The following is a 22,567-nucleotide window of genomic DNA, read 5'->3' as shown; positions in this document are numbered from 1 at the left end:
AGAGGGTAGGGAGCTGGAAGGAGGTGTTGCTTGGCAGACTGACAGCATGGTCACAGACAGTGTAGAAGCCGGGAGTGGATGGAAGCTGGAGACAAAGGAGGGGTGCTTGATTACAGGTTGGCAAGAGCACAGAGTTCTGATGCTAGAGGCTGAGAAGCTGGATGATGCCATTTTCACCTCTCCCAGACACGTGCATACAGGCTTACACACACCACAACAATCTACCCCAGTAAGCTAAGCAGTGCCGCCTAGTGGAGAACAGAGCCATTACACCAAGACCAATCCAACTACGCCAACCAAGCCCTAGAGGACCACCATAAGTCTCTCCACCTGCTTAGTTTACAGACTATAAAGTGCTTCATAGTTTGACCTCTAGGGGAAACTACATGTAATTTCATTTAGATTTTATTCTATTTGCTGGTCCGTCTATTATTTTTTTTTCTTTTCTTATTCTTTGATACAGAAGGAGAAAAAAATATTTTTATTTTCCATATTTATGAAAAAGATTTTTCTTTAATTTCTTTTCTACTGTTTTTTAATTATTTTTATAATTTCTTAGCCTATTTTACTTTCTTCATTTCATTTTATTCTATTTTATTGTATATATTTTAAAATTTTTTAAACTTTTTCTTACATTTTTCCCCTTTTTTTCTTTTCTTTCCTTTCCCTTTTTTCTCTATTCTATCAAGATTCTTTCAACAACCAGACCAAAACACATCTAGGATCTAGCTTCCTTTATTTGATTTTTTGGGGGTATTGTTTTTAATATTTTTTATTTTATTTTTTATTTTGTTAATTCTATTTCTTCCTCCAAAATGACAAACAAAGGAATTCACCCCAAAAGAAAGAACAGGAAGAAATGATAGGAACTCAATCAACACTGATATAAGCAAGATGTCTGACCAGAATTTAGAATTACGATAATAAGAATACCAGAAGGGGTTGAAAAAAAGCATAGAATCCCTTTCTGTGGAGATAAAAGAAGTAAAATCTAGTCAGGACAAAATTAAAAATTCATAACAGAGATGCAAACTCAAAAGGATGCCATGGTGGCAAGGATGGATGAAGCACAGCAACAAATCAGCTATATAGAAGACAAACTTACAGAGGATAATGAAGCAGGGAAAAAAAGGAAAACAAAGGCAAAAAATCATGATACAAGAATTAGAGAACTCAATGACTCATTAAAAAGGAATAACATCCAAATCATGGGGGTCCCAGAAGATGAAGAGAGAGAAATAGGGGTAGAGGTTTATGTGAGCAAATCATAGCAGAAAACTTTCCTAACCTGGGGAAAGACACAGACATCATAATCCAGGAATCACAGAAAACTCCAATTAGATTCAACAAAAACCGACCATCAACAAGGTGTATTATCATCAAATTCACAAAATACACAAACAAGGAAAGAATTATGAAAGCAGCAAGGGAAAAAAGCCCTTTACCCATAAGGGAAGACAGATCAGGTTTGCAGCAGACCTAGCCACAGAAACTTGGCTGGCCAGAAAGGAGTGGCAGGATATAGTCAATGTGATGAATCAGAAAAATATGCAGCCAAGAATTCTTTATCCAGCAAGGCTGTCATTCTTCAAAGGAGGGAGAGTGTCCCAGAAAAACAAAAACTAAAGGACTTCATGACCACTAAACCTACCCTGCAAGAAATTTTAAGGGGGACTCTCTGAGGGGAGAAAAAATGTAACAAAACAAAAAGACCAAAAGAAACAAAGACTATAAGGGGCCAGAAACACCACTAGAAATTCCAACTCTACAAGAAACATAATGGCAATAAACTCATATCTTTCAGTACTCACTCTAAATGTCAATGGATTAAATGCTCCAATCAAAAGACATAGGATACCAGAATGGATAAGAAAACAAGATCCATCTAAATTCTGTTTGCAACAGACCCATTTTAGACCTAAAGGCACTTTCATATTGAAATTAAGGGGATGAAGAACCATCTGTCATGCTAATGGTCATGAAAAGAAAGCTGTAATAGCCATATTTATATCAGACACACTAGATTTTATTTTATTTTTATTTTTTTTAATGTTTATTTTTGAGAGAGAGAGAGAGACAGAACACAAGCAGGGGAGGGGCAGAAAGAGAGGGAGACACAGAATCTGAAGCAGTCTCCAGGCTCTGAGCTGTCAGCACAAAGTGTGATGCAGGTCTTGAATTCATAAGCCATGAGATCATGACCTGAGCAGAAACCAAGAGTCAGACACTTAACTGACTGAGCCACCCAGGCACCCTGAGACAAAGTAGATTTTAAAACAAAGACTGCAACAAGAGATGAAGAAGGGCAATTATTTCATCATTAGGGGTCTCTCCACCAGGAAGATCTAACAATTGTAAACATTTATGCCCCCAAAATAGAAAACCCAGATATATAAATCAATTAGTTACAAACATAAAAAAAAACTCATTGACAATAATATCATAATAGTAGAGGACTTCAATACCCCACTTACAACAATGGACGGATCATCTAAGCAGAAAATCCATAAGGAAACAATAGCTTTGAATGACACACTGGACCAGATGGACTTAACAGATATTATCAGAACATTTCATCCTAAAGCAGCAGAATACACATTCTTCTCTAGTGCACATGGAACATACTTTAGAATAGATCACATGCTAGGACACAAATCATACCTCAAAAAGTAAAAAAAGATAAAGATCATACCGTACATATTTTCATACCACAACACTATGAAACTCAAAGTCAACCACAAGAAAAAATTTGGAAAGACAAAAATACTTAGAGACTAAAGAACATCCTACTAAAGAATGAATGGATTAACCAAGAAGTTAAAGAGGAAATTTAAAAGTACATGAAAGCCAATGAAAATGATAACACCACATCCAAAACCTCTCAGATGCAGCAAAGGTCAACTTAAGAGAGAAGTATATAATAATCTAGGCCTTCCTAATGAAAGAAGAAAGGTCTCAGATACACAACCTAACCTTACAGCCTAAAGAGCTGGGAAAATAACAGCAAACAAAACCCCCAAACAGCAGAAGACAGTAAATAAAAAAGATTAGAGCAGAAATCAATACTATCGAAATAAAAAAAAAACAAAACAGAACAGATCAATGAAACCAGGAGCTGGTTCTTTGAAAGAATTAACAAAATTGATAAACTCCTAGACAGTTTGATCAAAAAGAAAAAGGAAAGGACCCAAAGAAATAAAATCAAGAATGAAAGAGGAGAGATTACAACCAACACAACAGAAATAAAAACAATAAGAGAATATTATGAGCAATTATATGCCAATAAACTGGGCAGACTGGAAGAAATGGACAAATTCCTAGAAACATATACACTACCAAAACTGAAACAGGAAGAAATAGAAAATTTGAACAGACCCAAAACCAGTAAGGAAATTGAATTAGTAATAAAAAATCTGCCAAAAATCAAAAGTCCAGGGCCAGATGGCTTTCCAGGGGAATTCTACCAAACATTTGAGGAAGAGTTAATACCTATTCTCTTGAAACTGTTCCAAAAAGTAGAAATGGAAGGAAAACTCCCAAACTCTTTCTATGAAGCCAGCATTACCTTGATTCCAAAACCAGACAGAGACCACACTAAAAAGGAGAACTATAGCCCAATTTTCCTGATGAACATGGATGCAAAAATCTTCAACAAGATATTAGCCAACTGGATCCAACAATACATTAAAAAAATTATTCACCACGAAAAGCGGGATTTATACCTGGGATGCAGGGCTGGTTCAATATCGGCAAATAAATCAATGTGATACATCATGTTAATAAAAGAAAGGAAAAGAACCACATGATTTTCTCAATTGGTGCAGAGAAAGCATTTGATAAAATACAGCATTTCTTAATAATGATAATAATAATAATAATAATAATAATAATAAAAACCTTAAGAAAGCAGGGATAGAAGCATCATACCTTGAGATCATAAATGCCATATATTAGAGACTCACCACTAATATTATTCTCTATGGGGAAAAACTGAGAGCTTTCCCCCTAAGATCAGGAATACGACAAGGATGTCCACTCTCACCACTGTTATTCGACATAATATTGGAAGTCCTAGCCTTAGCAATTAGACAACACAAAGGAATAAAAGACATCCAAATCAGCAAAGAGGAAGTCAAACTTTCACTCTTCACAGATGACACAATATTCTATATGGAAAACCCAAAAGATTTCCACCAAAAAACTGCTAGAACTAGTTCATGAATTCAGCAAAGTCACAGGATATAAAATCAATGCACAGAAAACAGTTGCATTTCAACACACCAATACTGAAGCAACAGAAAGAGAAATCAAGGAATCAATCCCACTGACAATTGCACCAAAACCCATAAAACACTAGGAATAAACCTAACCAAAGAGGTGAAAAAATTATACACTGAAAACTATAGAAAGCTTATGAAAGAAATTGAAGACACAAAAAAATGGAAAAATATTCCATGCTCCTGGATAGGAAGAACAAATATTGTTAAAGTGTCGATATTACCCAAAGCAATCTACCTATTTAATGCAATCCCTATCAAATTAACACCAGCATTCTTCATAGAGCTAGAACAAACAATCCTAAAATTTGTATGGAACCAGAAAAGACCCCAAATAGCAAAAGGAATCCTGAAAAAGAAAACCAAAGCAGGAGGCATCACAATCCCAGACTTCAAGCTATATTACAAAGCTGTAACCATCAAGACAGTATAGTACTGGCACAAGAACAGACACTCAGATCAATGGAACAGAATAGAGAACCCAGAAATGGACCCACAAACATATGGCCAACATATGTTGGCCATATCTAATGGAAATCTAATTTTGACAAAGCAGGAAAGAATATCTAATGGAATAAAGGCAGTCTCTTCAGCAAGTGGTGCTGGGAAAACTGGACAGCGACATGCAAAAGAATGAACCTGGACCACTTTCTTACACCATACACAAAAATAAACTCAAAGTGGATGAAAGACCTAAATGTAAGACAAGAAGCCTTCAAAGTCCTCGAGGGGAGAGCAGGAAAAAACCTCTGACGGCCGCCACAACTTCCTACTCAGCACGTCTCCAGAGGCAATGGAAACAAAAGCAAAAATGAACTACTGGGACCTCATCAAGATAAAAAGCTTCTGTACAGTGAAGGAAACAGTCAGCAAAACTAAAAGACAACCGAAGGAATGGGAGAAGATATTTGCAAATGACATATCAGATAAAGGATTAGTATCCAAAATCTATAAAGAATTTATTGAACTCAACACCCAAAAAACAAGTAATCCAGTGAAGAAATGGGCAAAAGATGTGATTAGACACTTTTCCAAAGAAGACATCCAGATGGCTAAGAGACACATGAAAAAATGCTCAACATCACTCATCATCTGGGAAATACAAATCAAAATCATAATGATATACCACCTCACACCAGTCAGAATGGCTAAAATTAACAACTCAGGCAACAACGACAAATGATGCCGAAAAAGGGATACTCTTTTGCACTGCTGGTGGGAATGCAAACTGGTGCAGCCACTCTGGAAAACAGTACAGAAGTTCCTCAAAAAATTAAAAATAAAAATACCCTATGGCTTAGCAGTTGCACTACTAGGTATTTATCCAAATAATACAGGTGTGCTCTTTCAAAGGGGCACATTTGCCTCAATGTTTATAGCAGTTATATCGACAATAGCCAAAGTATGGAAAGAGCCCAAATGTCCATCAACAGATGAACGGATAAAGATGATGTGGTATATATATATACAGTGGAGTATTACTCAGTAATCCAAAGAAATGAAATCTTGCCATTTCCAACTACGTGGATGGAACTAGAGGGTATTATGCTAAGAGAAATTAGTCAGAAGAAGACAAATATCATATGACTTCACTCATATGTGGAATTTAGGATACAAAACAGATGAACATAGGGGAAGGGAAGCAAAAATAATATAAAAACAGAGAGGCTCTTAAATATAGAGAACAAACTGAGGGTTGCTGGAGGGGTTGTGGGTGAGGGCATGGTTAAATGGGTAGATGGCATTAAGGAAGACACTTGTTGGGATGGGCATTATATATAGGGAATGAATCACTGAACTCTATCCCTGAAATCATTATTGCACTATATGCTAACTAACTTGGATGTAAATTTAAAAAAAAGGAAAGTATTATTTCTAAAACAGTGTCAACTTTACATCGATATAGTGGCACTAATATGTACTCAATTGTGATACTTATTAGAAAATCTAAGACCCTCTTAAAAAAACGTGATCATCCATACAATGTGCTTAGCAGGATATTAAAGTACTATGAATATAGTAAATACTTCATAAATGCTTCCATTGGCATTAATAATAATTACAACCAATTAATTACTTTGAAATCATGAATTATATATCTGTATCTGCAGCTAAATAAGAATTAAAAAAGTAAAATCAGACTACTTTAACAAGAAATAAATAAAATAACATAAATAACATAGATGGATAATATTAAACCAGAAACCAATGGTTTTCTTAGAACCATTATAGAAGAAAGCAACATAGGAACTACAAATACTCAGCCAGATATGAACTTAAACTATCAATAGATCTGAAGCAACTTCTTGTATCTGAATGTGGAAAGATGTTTATCTTCCAGACAGAATTAAGCAATCAGTGGTTTAATAAAAAATCTTGATAATTAATAGGTGATTAGGAGAGATAAAAAAGATTAACATGTTTTAAAAAAGAAGAAAATAAATGTGTTCATTAGTGATGGATAGGTTAAATATGGATGAGCTAATGGGGTCTTAATGAATCCATATGCCATGGATTTCCCACTAATTAAGAAATCAACAAAGATGACCAAACAAAATGTGTGACATTTACAAACCATCTTTCAAAATTACTTCAGAAGTGTTGTTACTAGAGAAAATTTTTTCTGAATTATACCAAAATATACATGTACCTCACTAGGGTAGTCTTCTCCCATTGGCTTATGGCTCTTTTGTGATGATGTCCAGAGCAGTGGTTCTCAAACTTTAGTATGTGTAAGAATCCCACGGAAGGCTGGATAAAACAGTTCCTGAGCCTCACTCCCATGTTCCTGGTTCAGTGGGGCTGGGATAGGGCCAAGATTTGCCTTTCTAACAAGTTCCAGGTGATGTTGATAACTGCTAGTCTTGGGACTAGGTTTGAGGACCACAGTTTTGGAGTCTTTGTATAAACAAAGTACATGCCCTTCAGAACAAGAACACAAAGAACATAAACATAAAGCAGGGTTGAGGTCACAATAATCTAAAGAAATTTGATACGAGAATGGCAGAAACACTCCTTCAAGGAAATTTTTTCCACTCCAATGTCACCTTGCAGTTACAAATACATCTTGTGCAAAACACTTATGCAGAACTTGGTTTATGATCTTGCTCTAACAAGCTATAATGTTTATTTTTTGAACAATTAAAAATATGATTTTGCTGTCAAGCAGTCTTCCTAAGGTATATGAAACACAACAGGTTTTACAGGTTTTTTGTGTCCTACATTTTGGCTCTCATTGTGGGCAGAGGGAAATAAGCTGATGTAAGCCAAAAACACTTCTAACCTGTCAAGTTATTTTTTAAGAACTTACATGTTTATAAGAGAAAAATAACAATCTTGGAAGGATGATTTTCTGCTCTATAAATAAATATGATTACTGGCTTTTTCACTCTCTTTTTATAGTTTTATTAGTTATATTTTTATTGTTCTTTGGAGATATTTTAATGACAACTTGGGAGTAAAGGCAGTATGAAAACCTCTTCCTGATGAAGTATTCATTATTATTAACAGAAGGCGAGTGTTAATGTATTGAAACAGAATGAGACAAAAAGACTCAAGTTCCTGGTCAGATGCTTTGGTTCTAACTAATGAAATAAACGCATGTTACACAGAATGGCTTCTGGCTACCTTATCAGATTTTCCCTCTTGTTTCAGCCTATTTCTACTGAATTGAGCCCATGTTAGCACTATGCACTTAAAAAGATGGAGAAGACTCTTTTAGGTGAGTTGTATCAAGGTAAGAACAGAAGTGGCACCAACTGCCCTTTTCCCTATGCTCTATCCTCAGGATAGGGCACTTGTCTGGCCCAGCCATTCTCACTGGGAATGAATATGGCTGTGTACAGATCACATGTTAGTAAGCATTCTTGGATTACAAATGGTTGTTTCAGGGAGTCTCACTGGGTTCTAATTAGACTTCAAAAAATAGTCATTCTGTCCTCTGAATTAGTCCTTAGTGTTACAGAAGATTGGGCTCACTTATTTCCTATATCTGGTCTCTCAAAGGCCCAAAAGACCTTTGTTTATGAGAAGCAGATTTTCTCATAAATGTTAAATCTGAAGTGGGAGTTTTTCTTTCATTAACTCACTTTCTATTAAGAATGAGTTAGTGGGGTATTAATGGCTCAACTACTTTATCTGTTTATATGATCCTTGTAGCCTGGCTTTCGTATTCATTTTAAAGGAAAAAGTACTCAATATCTAACATATTCAACATCGAGTTTAATTCTCATTATCTAAAGTTTGATAACCATAAGAGATATTCTGTGGAAAAGTCCTCATAATAAACATGATCAGAGCCTCATAGGCTTCATTTCTGTTTTCTATTTTCTTTATTTCACCAATATTAAATAATCACAGTCAGAACTTTTTTGTAGTTTTTATTTACATTCCAGTTAGTTAACATACAGTGTAAAATTAGCTTCAAGTGTACAATTTAGTGATTCAACACTTCCATACATCAGCTGGTGCTCATCACAAGTACACTTCTTAATCCCCATTACTAATTTCACTCATCCCATCACCCACCTCCCCTCTGGTAACCATCAGTTCATTCTCCATAGTTAAGAGTCTGTTTCTTGGTTTGCCTCTCTTTTTTTCCACTATGATCAATTGTTTTGTTTTGTAAATTCAATATATGAGTGAAATCACATGAAATTTGTCTTTCTCTGACTGACATATTTCACTTAACCTAATACTCTCTAGCTCCATCCATGTAATTGCAAAAGGCAAGATCTCATTCTTTTTTATGGCTGAGTAGTATTCTAGTGTGTCCACATCTTTATCCATCAGTCAATGGACATTTGGGCTCTCTCCAGAGTTTGCCTATTGTTGATAGTATTGCTATAAATATCAGGGTGCATGTATCCCTTTAAATTAGTATTTTGTATCCTTAGGGTAAATATCTAGTAGTGTAATTGCTAGATCATTGGGTATTTCTATTTTTAACTTTTTGAGGACCCTCCACACTGTTTTCTAGAGTGTCTGCTCAGGTTTGCATTCCCACCAACAATGCACAAGTGTTCCCCTTTCTCCACATCCTCACCAACACCCGTTGTCTCTTGTGTTGTTAATTTTAGCCATTCTAACTTATGTGAGGTGATATCTCATTATAGTTTTGATTTGCATTTCCTTGATGATGAGTGACATTGAGCATCTTTTCATATGTCTGTTGGTCATCTGTATGTTTTCTTTGGAAAAATATCTATTCGTGTCTTCTGTCCCCTTTTTAACTGGATTATTTGTTTTTCTGGGTGTTGAGTTTTATAAGTTCTTTATATATTTTGGATACTAACCCTTTATCAGACATGTCATTTGCAAATATCTTCTCCCATTCCATAGGTTGCCTGTCAGTTTTGTTGATTGTTTCCTTTGCTGTGCAGAAGCTTTCTATTTTGATGATGTCCCAACACTTTATTTTGCTTTTGCTTCCCTTGCCTCAGGAGACATATCTACTAAGAAGTTGCTGTGGCTATTGTCAAAGAGGTTACTGCCTGTGTTCTCCTCTAGGATTTTAATGATTCCATGTCTCACATTTAGGTCTTTAATCCATTTTGAGTTTATTTTTGTGTATGGAGTAAGAAAGTGGTCCAGGTTCATTATTTTGCATGTTGCTGTCCAATTTTCCCAACACCATTTGTTGAAGAGACTGTCTGATATTCTTTCCTGCTTTATTGAAGATTAACTGACCATATAGTTGTGGATTCATTTCTGGGTTTTCTAATCTGTTCTTTTGATCTATGTGTCTATTTTTGTGCCAATACCATACTGTATTGATTACTATAGCTTTGTAACATAAATTAAAGTTCAGAATTGTGATACCTCCAGCTTTGATTTTTCTTTTTCAGGATTTCTTTCACTATTCAGGGTCTTTTGTGGTTCCATACAGATTTTAGAATAGTTTGTTCTAGCTCTGAAAAATGCTGGTGTATTTTAATAGGGGTTACATTAAATGTGTAGATTGCTTTGGGTAATATAGATATTTTACCAATATTTGTTCTTCCAATTCATGAGCATGGAATGTTTTTTTTTCCATTTCTTTGTGTCCTCTTCAATTTCTTTCATAAGTGTTCTATAGTTTTTAGAGTACAGATCTTTTACCACTTTTGTTAGGTTTATTCCTAGGTATCTTATGGTTTTTGGTGCAATTGTAAATGGGATCAATTCCTTGATTTCCCTTTCTACTGCTTCACTATTGGTATATAGAAATGCAACAGATTTCTGCATGTTGATTTTGTATCCTGCGACTTTATCAGTAAAACATCACATATCAGTTCATGCCATAGTTTGGTGGAGTCTTTTGGGTTTTCTACATAGAGTATTATGTCATTTGCAAAAAGTGGAAGTTTGACTTCTCCTTTGCTGATTTAGATGACTTTTATTTATTTGTATTGTCTGATTGCTGTGGGTAGAACCTCCAGTACTATGTTAAATAACAGTAGTGATAGTGGGGCATCCCTGTCTTGTTTCTGACCATAAAGGAAAACCTCTCAGTTTTTTCCCATTGAGGATGATATCACCTGCAAGTTTTTCATATATGGCCTTTATTATGTTGAAGTATGTTTTCTCTAATCCCACTTTGTTGAGTATTTTATCATGAATGGATGTTGTACTTTGTCAAATGCTTTTTCTGCATCTGTTAAAAGGATCATATAGTTTCTATCTTTTTATTAATGTGGAGTATCATGCTGATCGATTGGTGGATATTGAACCATCATTGCAGTCCAGGAATAAATCCCACTTGATAGTCATGAATGATTCTCTTCATGTACTGAAAATTTTTGCATCCACATTCATCAGGGATATTGCCCTGTAGATCTTTTTTTTCTTAGTGGAGTCTTTATGTGGTTTTGGTATCAGTAATGCTGGCCTCGTAGAATGAATTTGGAAGTTTTCCTTCATTTCTATTTTTTGGAATAGTTTGAGAAGAATAGGTATTAACTCTTCTTTAGATGTTTGGTAAAATTCACCTGTGAAGGCATCCAGTCCTAAAGTTTTGTTTGTTGGGAGTTTTTTGATTACTGATTCCATTTCTTTGCTGGTTATTGGTCTGTTCAAGTTTTCTATTTCTTCTTGTTTCAGTGTTGGTAGTTTATATGTTTCTACGAATTTATCCGTTTCTTCCAGATTGTCTAGTTTGTTGCCATATAGTTTTTCATAATGCTCTCTTATAATTGTTTGTATTTCTGTGGTATTCTGTTCTCCTTTCTCATTCGTGATTTTATTTATTTGGGCTCTTTCTCTTTTCTTTTTGATAAGTCTGCCTCGGGGGTTATCAATTTATTTTATTTTTTCAAAAAACCAGCCCCTGGTTTCATTTATCTGTTCTACTGGTATTTTTTGGTTTCTACATCATTTCTTTCTGCTCTAATCCTCATTATTTCTCATCTCCTGGCTTTAGGCTTTGTTTTTTTTCTCATTTCCTAGCTCCTTTAGGTGTAATGTTAGGTTGTTTATTTGAGATTTTTCCTGCTTCTTAAGGTAGACCTGTATTGCTACATACTTTCCTCTTAGGACCGCTTTTGCAGCATCCCAACGGTTTTGGAACACCATGTTTTCATGATCGTTTGTTTCCATGTATTTTTTATTTCTTCTTTGATTTCCTGGTTGACCCATTCATTATTTAGTAGCATGTTGTTTAACTTCCATATATTTGTGGTCTTTCCAATTTTTTTCTTGTGGTTGACTTCAAGTTTTATAGTTTTGTGGTCAGAAAATATGCATGGTATGATCTCAATCTTTTTGTACTTGCTGGGGCCTGACTTGTGACCTAGTGATCTATTCTGGAGAATGTTCTGTGAATAACAGTCAGAATTTTGAAAGACATTCTTTGCAGCACATCTTCAGAACTAATGCATTTCAAACATGTTATGAGCAGAATTCAGTATATCTTACTCTCTTCCAGATTCCTTTTTCTGGAATTTCTTGCCATATATTTTTACTTCTATTCTTGTATTTTTCATTATTTAATAAAATTGTGAACAGCTAGCAGACTACTTTGAGTGTATATATTTCTTATTTTCCAGTACATTTTGTTCTTGAATTAATTGAAATAAATTCCCTTTTAATTCTTTAGCATGAAGCTGAGCCAGAATCCTGGTTATTGATACAGCAATTCCACAGAAATCCTAGCTAATAGATATCTTTTATTAATTACTTAGAGTATTCAGAAACCATGTCAAGTACTTTACATGCATTACCTCATGTAACTCTCATAGCAACTCCATGAACTAGGTATTATTATATACTCATAGATTAAAGATAATACTACAGTAAGTAACTTGCTCAAAGTCTCAAAACTCTTAATGACTGACCCATGACTCAAACCCAAATTATTTTTATTCTGAAACACATGTTTCAATGAATACCATGTACTAGGGCTATTTTCAGGAATTTGAGGCTGTACATATATTTTTGAAGTGAGCAGTTATCTCTGGAGTATGATAGAAGACCTCTCACTGTCAAATGTTTCTTCCATGAGTCTATGGTAATTCAAAAATTTATCTTTCAAAATGCACTATTTTAATTAAAGCTTTTCCCTTCTGTTTATGCATATTACTGGCAATAAATTACATCTTATATATTAATCTGTTCTCTATTATCACCTCTTTCTCTTTCCTCTGACAGATTTTTTCCCCTTGTTTAAGGAAGCCTTCTAGCTGGACTTTTGTTTCCACATTTCCCTGTTTTCCTCTCCTTATCTCAGGATATCAGGATATCTTATATCTTCATGGGAGGCCTCTGAGCAGAGAAATCAGCCCAGAGAAGGTAGGTTTCTGAACTTGCAGCCAACTCTCACCCAGAGAAGTCCTGCCTTTACCTGCTTCAGGTATTGAGTAACAGTACTTGGCATACTAAACCTCTCCCCTTCTACTACCTCCTTCTTCTCTGTTTAAACAGCTAGAGATAACTTGATGTTACTTTGTTCCAAACTTGGAATCTTCTAAAAGGACCAGAATCCATTGGCTGAGCAGTCCTATGCACTAATAAACCATATAACTGAGCCTCTGGGCTTTTTCTCTGAGACATTTTCTCCAATGGCTTTGCTAATCATAACGCTCATCACCTTGTCTCTTGAACCAAGAAAGATATGCTCATACTCCACAAGGGGACCAAAATTTATCTTACAATGAACCTGTGTAATTTATAACAAAATCTAAGGTTTTATTAACATTCTTTTCCAGAAGTGGCTTTCTTCAATATTACCATTTCCATAGTTACTGCTTTTCCCTAACAATTAAACTTTAGACAACTAATAATTCTTTAATATCTGCTCTGTGTTATAATTTAACTTTTAAAACAACTTTGAAAGGTAGACCTTACCGTACTCATTTTTCAAATAAAGTACTTGAAGTTAAGAGAGTTTAGATAATTTCCCCAAGAGAACACATACAGAGCTTTGATAACAACCATAAAAGCTGGACTAGACCATAGTGACTTTAGATCCTATATACTTTCTCCTACATCATGCTTAAAGTTGTTTTGCAAATAACAGCTTCATTAAGATTTTGATCCCAAAACTTGCAGATTATTACTTAAGGATGTCTACATGCAAAATAGGTTGTGTTTTAAATGAAAATTATGATTTAAAATATTTAAACTGGAGAAATATTAACTGAATAAGAGCCCCAAGAAAAATCATATGAATTTCTAAATAAATAGTTAGCAAAACAAAAGATGGATTAAACACAAGGAAATGAAAACTTATAAGTCAGAGCAAGAAACACTTTATTTATGATTCATCTCCTGACTCACTCTCAAGTAGGGTAAAAAACATCTTCTAACCCGATATGTATAAAAGGCACAGTGTATTCATTTGGGAAAAGTAATTTTGAAATCTCAAAAAAACTTAAAATACTTCAAAATATATAGCACAAAATAAATTGGAAAATAAGTTTGCTAAGTTTCCAGTCTTTGAAAAAACTTTAGAAAAATTGATCCACATATGTCTAAGAATAGAAAAAAAATTATTGCCATTTAATTTAAAAATTTGAAAAACAGAGATATCTGGGTGGCTCAGTGGGTTAAGCATCCAACTTTGGCTCAGGTCATGATCTCACAGTTCGTGAGTTTGAGCCCCACATTGGACTCTGTGTGCTGACAACTTGGAGCTTGGAGCTGGCTTCAGATTCTGTGTCTCCCTCTTTCTTTCTGCCCCTCCCCCATTCATGCTCTGTCTCTCTCTTTCAAAAATAAACGTTAAAAAAATAAAAAAACATTTGATAACTGAATGACAAATCTAAGCAAAACATTTATTGAAAATTATTAGGAGATTAGAATAAGAAATGTTTCTACATGGACATTATATCATCATTGTCCTCCACTTGGTAATACATATCTTTGACAAACTTATTTTGCAATAAACCAATTGTTAGAGTTCTTAGTGTCATCAGACATTAGGTTTACCAATAATGCTTCGCAATAGTCCCATATTCTAAAATGTGGTCTACATGGACTAAATTTTATTGTTTCAACTTTCAAGATATTAATTGACATAAATATATCTTTAGAGTTTTGGAGACAGTTTCTAACTCTTATATAAAGACAAGGAAGATAAAACAACCTCATTCAAGTGATGTAATTATAAGAAGGCAGGATGTGTTATAGATTTAGCAAGTCAGCATCCTGTATATCCACAATACTTCTCACTGAAGGCTGGTGTCTGGGCTTCCATTATTACAGATGGTTTATATGGTATGAGTTGTCCCTGGGTGATGTTATATTAGTTACGATTCTTGGGCTTTGGCTAAAATTTTTAAAATTGTATTTAGAAAGATATACAGGGTTTAGACAACTGATAGAACAGGCATGAAAAGTTAGTCAAACACTTCACAGTTCAGAAGGATCAACTAGCAAAGCAAATCTCTTTTGTCAGGAATAAGGCTCGTCTGGATATATCCGCTATCACCGGACTTTGATGTTTCTGCCACTGGCCACGTCTCTGCTGCTGTCACCAGTGAATTATCCACTTAAGTTTCACCTCCCAGCAATGAGCCAAGTGTGGGACTTAAGCCTTAGCTCCCTCAGAAAAGCAGTGGGAGGACTCTGCTTTTCTGGATCCCATAGTGAAGGGTAGGCCATTTCCTGTGTATCAGTCAGGACTGAGGCAGAAAAAGAGAACCCTCTCTGAGTGTTTCAATTGGAAGAGGTTTAATTTTTAAAAAAGAAGAAGAAGAACTAGATGCTTATGAATAATGAGAAGAGTTTCTAGTCCTCAGATTTTTGCTAGCCTTTTGACACGCTGGAGGTAGATAATGTGGCTTTGGCCATAATCTTATGAGATTGTTTATTATCAGTCGCTTGCGTTTCAGCACCCACATGTAGGATTTGAGGGGTTATGCCTAGAGACTGCTGTAAAATCTCGTATTTGACAAAGGCTGTGAATTTGCCAGCTGCTGCTAGAGGAAGGGATAATGACCTTTGCTTCACGTCTACCTTTCAGATGTGGTGTGAATGCCTAATTAGCGGGGTTTAAACACAACTCTGCTGACAAAAAAAAGTCTCCAAAATGTAGCTCCCAAGTGTTCTCTGATTTGGGGATAGGCACAGAAGGGAGCGAGTGTATTGCCAACCCATAGTTCTATATTCCTTCACAGAGACTAGACATATATACATAGAATCATCTCCAAATAGAAAGACAGATCTCACACTGGAGGAAAAGACTACAGAAATACACATCACAATGTAATGCTCACATGTTCTTCATCTCATGTGTATTTTCTGAACAGATGATAATATCCAATAAAAATTTATTTTTTAAATTACCAGTTAATCTCTCTATTCCAGCCATTTTCAGATACAATCTTATGGCACAGATACCACAGCTCTATGGAAGCCCTATTTTTTACTAATATGATTGCTATGTGCTAGTATAACTAGGGAAAACAATACTGAAAAATACAAACGTACACATCCACTCTCTCTTGTCCTCTTCCATCCATTATATACAAAGATTGCTCTTGGATCTTTGGCTGCGCCTTCAGATAGTATTCTTATATTTGTTACATTTTGGACATGTGGTCTGCCAGAGATAAGCTATTTATTTCATGGTTTTCCTTAGGCAATCTTAGTTTAATTATTTAAACTCACTCTAGGCTATACATGAATTCATTATTCTTTGTCTGCTAGATTAACCATTCTAGACAACCACGGTTTTTCAGAAATTCATTTATAATACACAGCCAATCCAAGGGACCCTAGTTGCCTTAAACCTCATTGTGAGCTCCTTGTGAAATGTAAAACTATTTTAATTCAACCTTTCACCAACATAGAAACTGGCACATAGTAGGCACTTAATAAATATTTGATGAATGAATGAATCAGTAACAGTAAACTAGCCATAGCTAGGACTTAATCATTGGTTGATCTATATTTATTGTTTTATGTAACATAACTCCAGATATAAAAACATGTGACACATGACATAAATCCAAAAAAAATTTCTTTTTAAGTTTTTTTTTTAATGTTTATTTTTGAGAGAGAGAGACACATACACACAGAGTGCAGGGGGAGGCGGGGGGAGGGTCAGAGAGAGCAGAAGACACAGAATCTGAAGCGGGCTCCAGGCTCTGAGCTGTCAGCACAGAGCCCAGTGCGGGGCTTGAACTCATAAACGGTGAGATCAGATGCAAGCTGAAGTCGGACACTTAACCAACTGAGTCACTCAGGCACCTCCCCCCAAAATTTCTTTTTAAGATAAGTATCCTTTCAAATTTTTGCTTTCAGTAACTTTCTATTGTAGGTTAAATTATTTTGACTTATATATTTTCATACCAGTATGAATTATTCTTTTTAATTCTTCAGTTCCTCACAAATGTTATTGCTACTTTGGCAACCACCTTCTATGACAAATTGTAAACACTAAAACTCAAATTACTTCTCAAATTATCTAATCTTTAATCTGAAGGCCCAGGAAGACATTTATTATTTTAGAGTGAATCATTTCCAAGACGAAACTCCCTTGTTGCCTCCCAGATTCTAAGATCTAAACAAATCATTAATTCAATAAAATGCAAAATAAAATTACAAATTAAAGGATAAGAGCATTTTTTTTCTTGAATCTAAGTCAGTTTTATAATACAAACAATAAGAGCCTTTCACTTAGCTAATGATGATCATTTTTTAAGTGATAATAAATAAGTAACTTTCCCTAAGAAGTAACTTTATTTCCAAGTTGGCTAGCACTTAATAAATCTGACCAATCACCAGATAGTCTTAACATGAAAAAAAATGAAACTATAGGGCACAGATGAGGCTCAGTCAGTTAAGCATCCAATTCTTGATTTCAGCTCAGGCCATGATCTCAGGGTTGTGAGATGGAGCTCAGTGTGATGAGCGCTAAGCTTGCTGAAGATTCTCCCTCCCTCTCTGCCCCTCCCCTGCTCTCATGCTCTCTTTCTCAAAAAAAAAAAAAAAAAAAAAAAAAAAAAAAATTATATATAAGAAATAAATGAAACTATATATTCCATAAATTCTTCAGCTGAATTGTCTAACAAACATCTTATCTTATAAATTTATCAACAATAGAAATTGAATGATGATAAAAACAAATAGTTATTAACAAATGGAGTATACAGTCCCAATAAAAACTCCAACAGGAAAGAAATTGCCAAACCAATTCAAAAATCTATGTGGAAATGCCAAGGAAATACGTTTGTCATGTTAATAATAATGCTACCTTCCGGGGCGCCTGGGTGGCTCAGTCAGTTGAGCGTCTGACTTCGGCTTGGGTCATGATCTCACCGCTCCTGGGTGTGAGCCCCGCGTCAGGTTCTGTCCAGCTCTGTCCGGCTCTGTCCGGCTCTGTGCTGACAGCTCAGAGCCTGGAGCCTGCTTTGGATTCTATGTCTCCCTCTGCCTCTAACCCACTCACAGTCTGTCTCTGTCTCTCTCAAAAATAAATAAACATTAAAAAAATTAAATAATAATAATAATAATGCTACCTTCCTATCCATGGAAATGGTATAATTCTCCAGTTACATCTTCTTTAACATCTCTCAGAAATATTTAATAGTTTTCAATTTATAAGTATTAAATATTTTTGTCAAATTATCACTATTTCATATTTACTGATGCTACTGTGTTTTTGTTATTTTTATTTCTATTTCTAAATGCTTTTATCTAATTTATAGTAATAGAATTAACTTTTGTTTATTGATTTTACACCCTCCAATCTTGCTAAACTCCTCTATTAGTTCTAGGAACTTTTTTGTAGTTTCCATAGAATTTCAGCATAGATGATTAAGTCTCTCTGAGTCCAGTTTTATTCACATTCTTTCTTTTACTTGCCTTATTGCTCTGGCTAAAACCATTTCTAGAACATTAACTACACGTGGTGACAGCACATATTTTTGCCTTGCTTCTAATCTTCAGGAAAGTATTTAATCTTGCACCATTAAATAGGATACTAGCTATGTGGGTTTTTATAGATGTCCTTTATCATATTGAGGAAGTTCCTTCCTGTTCTTATTTACTGAGTTTTTGCATTTTTGTTTTTGTTTTTCCTCATAAATGATATGGGGTTTTGACAATTACTATCTCTGTGTTTCATGAGATGACCATATTCTACTTTTCAGGTTTTTTTTTTTGTCTGTTAATATGATGGATTAAATTGATTGATTTTTAAATGCTAACACAACCTTATGTTCTTGGGTTAAATGTCATTTATTTAGTCATGAGGTATTATATAAAATACCAGAAGAAAGTGTTTTCCTCTGAAAATGTTGACACCAAACGATTTTTTTTAACTTAGTAACTTCAAAGAAATGTTATTGCAATATGACTATATTAGACATTTTGGCCTGCTGTAACATAATAACAGAGATAGTTTGCTTATACACAACACAGAAATTTTTTGCTCACAGTTTTGGAGGCTGGGAGGTCTAAGATCAAATCACCAACAGATTCAGTGTCTGGGGAGAGCTCCCTTTTTTGGTTCATAGATAGCACCTTCTCATTGTGTCCTCACATGGCCAAAAGGGCAAGGGAACTCTTTGGGATTTGGGATTTCCTTTATAAAGGCACTAATCCACTAATACCATTCATGAGGGCTCTGCCTTTATAACCTAATCACCTTCCAAAGATCCCACCCCCAAATGCCATTGCACTGAGGATTTGATTTCAACATATGAATTTAGGAGGGGGCACAAACTTTAAGGCTATAGCAACGACAATAGCCATCCTACAGCTTTATCCATGATGTATAATACCTTGTATAATATGGCTGGAAGAGAATTCTCAACTCTCTTAATTAACTATGTCCAGAATCTTCCCTTTTCTATCATATCTGCTTTAGGCTTACCAAAGAAGGTAAATGAAAATTAAAAGCAAAACAGAAAACTTTTGAAGTTAAAATTAACTTTTAAGTTTGCTTCCATGAAATATATTTCTATGGTGTTGATAATGGCCTAGTCAGTTAACTCAAAATATAAATGCATAAAATATTTTCTTTAAATGGGAATTCTTGGCTAAAGAATCTGAATGCCTAGACTAACCCTTCAATCACCACTAAAAAAAAAAAAAGCAAAACATATTTTCCTGCACATCAATGAGTAATATCACCACATAACCTTTAGAGATAAAAACTAACATACACCATATACAGAAGCATGTATGGGAGGTTAAGAGTAACATAAGTTAGGGATCATGCAATGATCCTACCTTTAACCCCAAATTATGATTTAGCAGATACTGATGCAGCTTTATACAGGGAATATCTACAGAGAACTAGCTGTTTTAAAAATGAAAGTGATTCCTTTCCGAATGGTAGAAAAGAAGGCGGACAACTTCTTTTGATGGAAGGAATACAATGGTAAAAAATAGATGACACCCACGCAAATTGCCTTATCAAGGCTGTGAAAAAACTTCTTTAATTTTTTAATTAAGTTTATTTATTTATTTTGAGAGAGAGAAAGAGCAAGTGGGGTAGGGGCACGGCAGGGGGTGGGGGGTGGGGGGTGGTAGAGAGAGAATCCCAAGCAGGCTGTACAATGTCAGCACAGAGACCAATGCAGGGTTCAAACTCAAACCATGAGATCATGACCTGAGCCAAAATCAAGAGTGGGATGCTTAACCAACTGAGCCACCCAGGCACCCCAAAGAAACTTTAATAATAGTGAAACTTATCTTCTTTACTTTTCCATTGTTTCTTTCCCTGACTAAATTTCCTTAACATGGAAGGATGCCCTCAGCCAGCTATGTAAGCCAGCATCTGGTCCTACACTCTACCCTTGTCAAGCACCTTAACCCAGTTTACATGGCACTAAATGGCAATGTTAAGTGGATAAGAACCCTCTTCCTACTTCTCCATGGCTTCAGCAGCCTCTGGGGAGCCAGTTAGGGAAAACCACTTTCAAGGAGGCTATGACTAAATATGCTTAGTAGAAAGAGAAAGGGAGAGATGCACAAGCAAAGGAGAAAATCGTTGTGAGTAATTGCAATATGGTGATAAGATCTCTATTCTGTTCATACTTCCTGTGTGGGGTTGTTCACTATAAATTGGTAGCCTCAATGCATAAAGCTACCCCGTACCTAAGACAGAATACTGGGAATGGAACAGAGGAAAGCCAGTTCATTTGAGAGGGTGGGTATGATGCTGCTGATCATCCCTCTCTTTTCTGGACTTGGAGATAAAGTTTTCAGTTTGCCTTTTCTTTGATTCTGGTACTGTCTTAAGAAAACAACAGCTGAGTGTCAACATGGTCCCATGTCTTTGGGAGAAAAGGGAGGGTGGTTGTATGGACAGTGCCTTCACTTATAGGCACCATAGCAACAGTTTTGTTTGAAAGTAGAAGTTACTCAGGAGTGCATTCAGGGCTGCCTAGGGGGCGTCCAACTCTTGATTTTTGCCTCAGGTCATGATCTCAGGGTTGTGGGATCAAGCTCCAACTTGGGTTCTGAGCTGGGTGTGGAGTCTGCTTAAGATTCTCCCTCTCTCCCTCTCTCTGCCCCTCTCCCCTACTCAAAGTCTCTCTCTCTCTCTCTCTCTCTCTCTAAAATAATAATAATAAAAAAAGAAAGTAGAAGTTACTCACAAAAGAATTTCCTTTATTTTCCCTGCAATGGGTAGAAGGGTAAAATAAAATTTGGAAACCATGGGTTTGATTCATATATATCTGAGTTTGCTGAATCAGTTGGTAAAGGAGGCTTATCGATACTGTATTTGTAGGGAAGTCTGAGGAGCTCCCTTGGAAAGAACTCATCCATGAGCAAAGAAGTAACTGGCCTAGGAAGAAAACTGAGTTTATTTGCCAGAGGTGAGAAACTATTACAAAGTCATTCCTAGCTATGGTACTGAGAATTGCCTTACGTGACCTAAAGGGACTTCTGTCTGAATCCAGTAGACAGCAAAGATGCTGTGAGTGAAAAGGAAACAGACTTCCATTAAAAACTCTCTCAGGCACCATATTGCTGGCAGCCATGCCAGAGTATCCTACTAACAGAATGTGGTGGACCCAGGAAAGAGCATAATGACTGACTGAGGAACTCAGAAAGCCTGGGTGCCCACAAGGAATCTTAGAAATGATTGATAGAGGTGGGAAACTTTAAGAACATCCGTTCTGAGCAAGATGAATTGAATTATTATTTAAATTCATCTATTATAAAAATAGAGAAGGCAGGACCTCTGACTATAGATGCAAGTAGGTGGGAGGCATGACTGTGGACATCTATGGAAATCCTCTCCTGCTTGCCTTCATTTCCCAGGGAAGATTAGAAATTAGGTCATCATCTGAGGGGGGTTGTGGTGCTGGAGGAATAAGGAGAGAATAATGAAATCATCACTTAGGAGAAAAGGAGAATGAATCTATCAGGAAAATGTATGTCAGGAAAATGTAGTATGATTTCTGGGTAGCACTAAGGGCCCACATGAGGCTAGTGAGCATGAATGAAAAGTTAACCTACCAGCAGGTTGTGAGTGTTTCCGCCAGCTCTGGGTTCCTCTGTACCCCTGCTGAGAAAAGGGTTGAAGTGAAGGGAAGAGGCGGTTCCAAAAGTTCATGGAGCTCAGGGACCTCTCTTCACACCTAGTAGGATTCCACAGTAGGTCACCTTGTTTGCAAGCATCAGTTCAACACTTCCAGAGTAATAGCATGGCCAGTCTCTACAATTCTGTCGGTTGGTCTTAGTATGACTGTTATCTCTCCAGCTCTTGTATCTGAGTTCAAAGTAAGAGGAAGGAAAAATGCACATGGCAAAAAAAATGCCTGTCTGCCAGGGCGCCTGGGTGGCTCAGTCGGTTAAGCGTCCGACTTCAGCTCGGGTCACGATCTCGCGGTCAGTGAATTCGAGCCGCG

The 22,567-nt window shown here is 35.9% G+C and overlaps 2 long non-coding RNA genes across 3 annotated transcripts in view; one reads left to right on the top strand and one right to left on the bottom strand.

Annotated features, from left to right (window-relative positions):
• LOC122228189 overlaps nucleotides 1-22,471 on the bottom strand; it is a 64,580-nt gene extending 42,109 nt beyond the window's left edge. The window contains exon 1 of the long non-coding RNA XR_006206464.1: nucleotides 22,176-22,471. This is a non-coding gene — a long non-coding RNA (uncharacterized LOC122228189). The remainder of the gene's footprint in view (nucleotides 1-22,175) is intronic.
• LOC122228187 overlaps nucleotides 1-22,567 on the top strand; it is a 42,617-nt gene that overhangs the window by 4,386 nt on the left and 15,664 nt on the right. The window contains exons 3-5 of one of the 2 annotated variants that reach the window (XR_006206460.1): nucleotides 7,932-7,998; nucleotides 12,903-13,043; nucleotides 21,442-21,529. This is a non-coding gene — a long non-coding RNA (uncharacterized LOC122228187). Of the gene's footprint in view, nucleotides 1-7,931; nucleotides 8,014-12,902; nucleotides 13,044-21,441; nucleotides 21,530-22,567 lie in introns of both variants that reach the window. The other variant, XR_006206461.1, reaches the window with a different exon arrangement.

The sequence above is a fragment of the Panthera leo genome, chromosome C1 (assembly GCF_018350215.1).
Source record: "Panthera leo isolate Ple1 chromosome C1, P.leo_Ple1_pat1.1, whole genome shotgun sequence".
Classification (NCBI taxonomy): domain Eukaryota; kingdom Metazoa; phylum Chordata; class Mammalia; order Carnivora; family Felidae; genus Panthera; species Panthera leo.
This window is presented reverse-complemented; position numbering and strand designations above follow the sequence as displayed.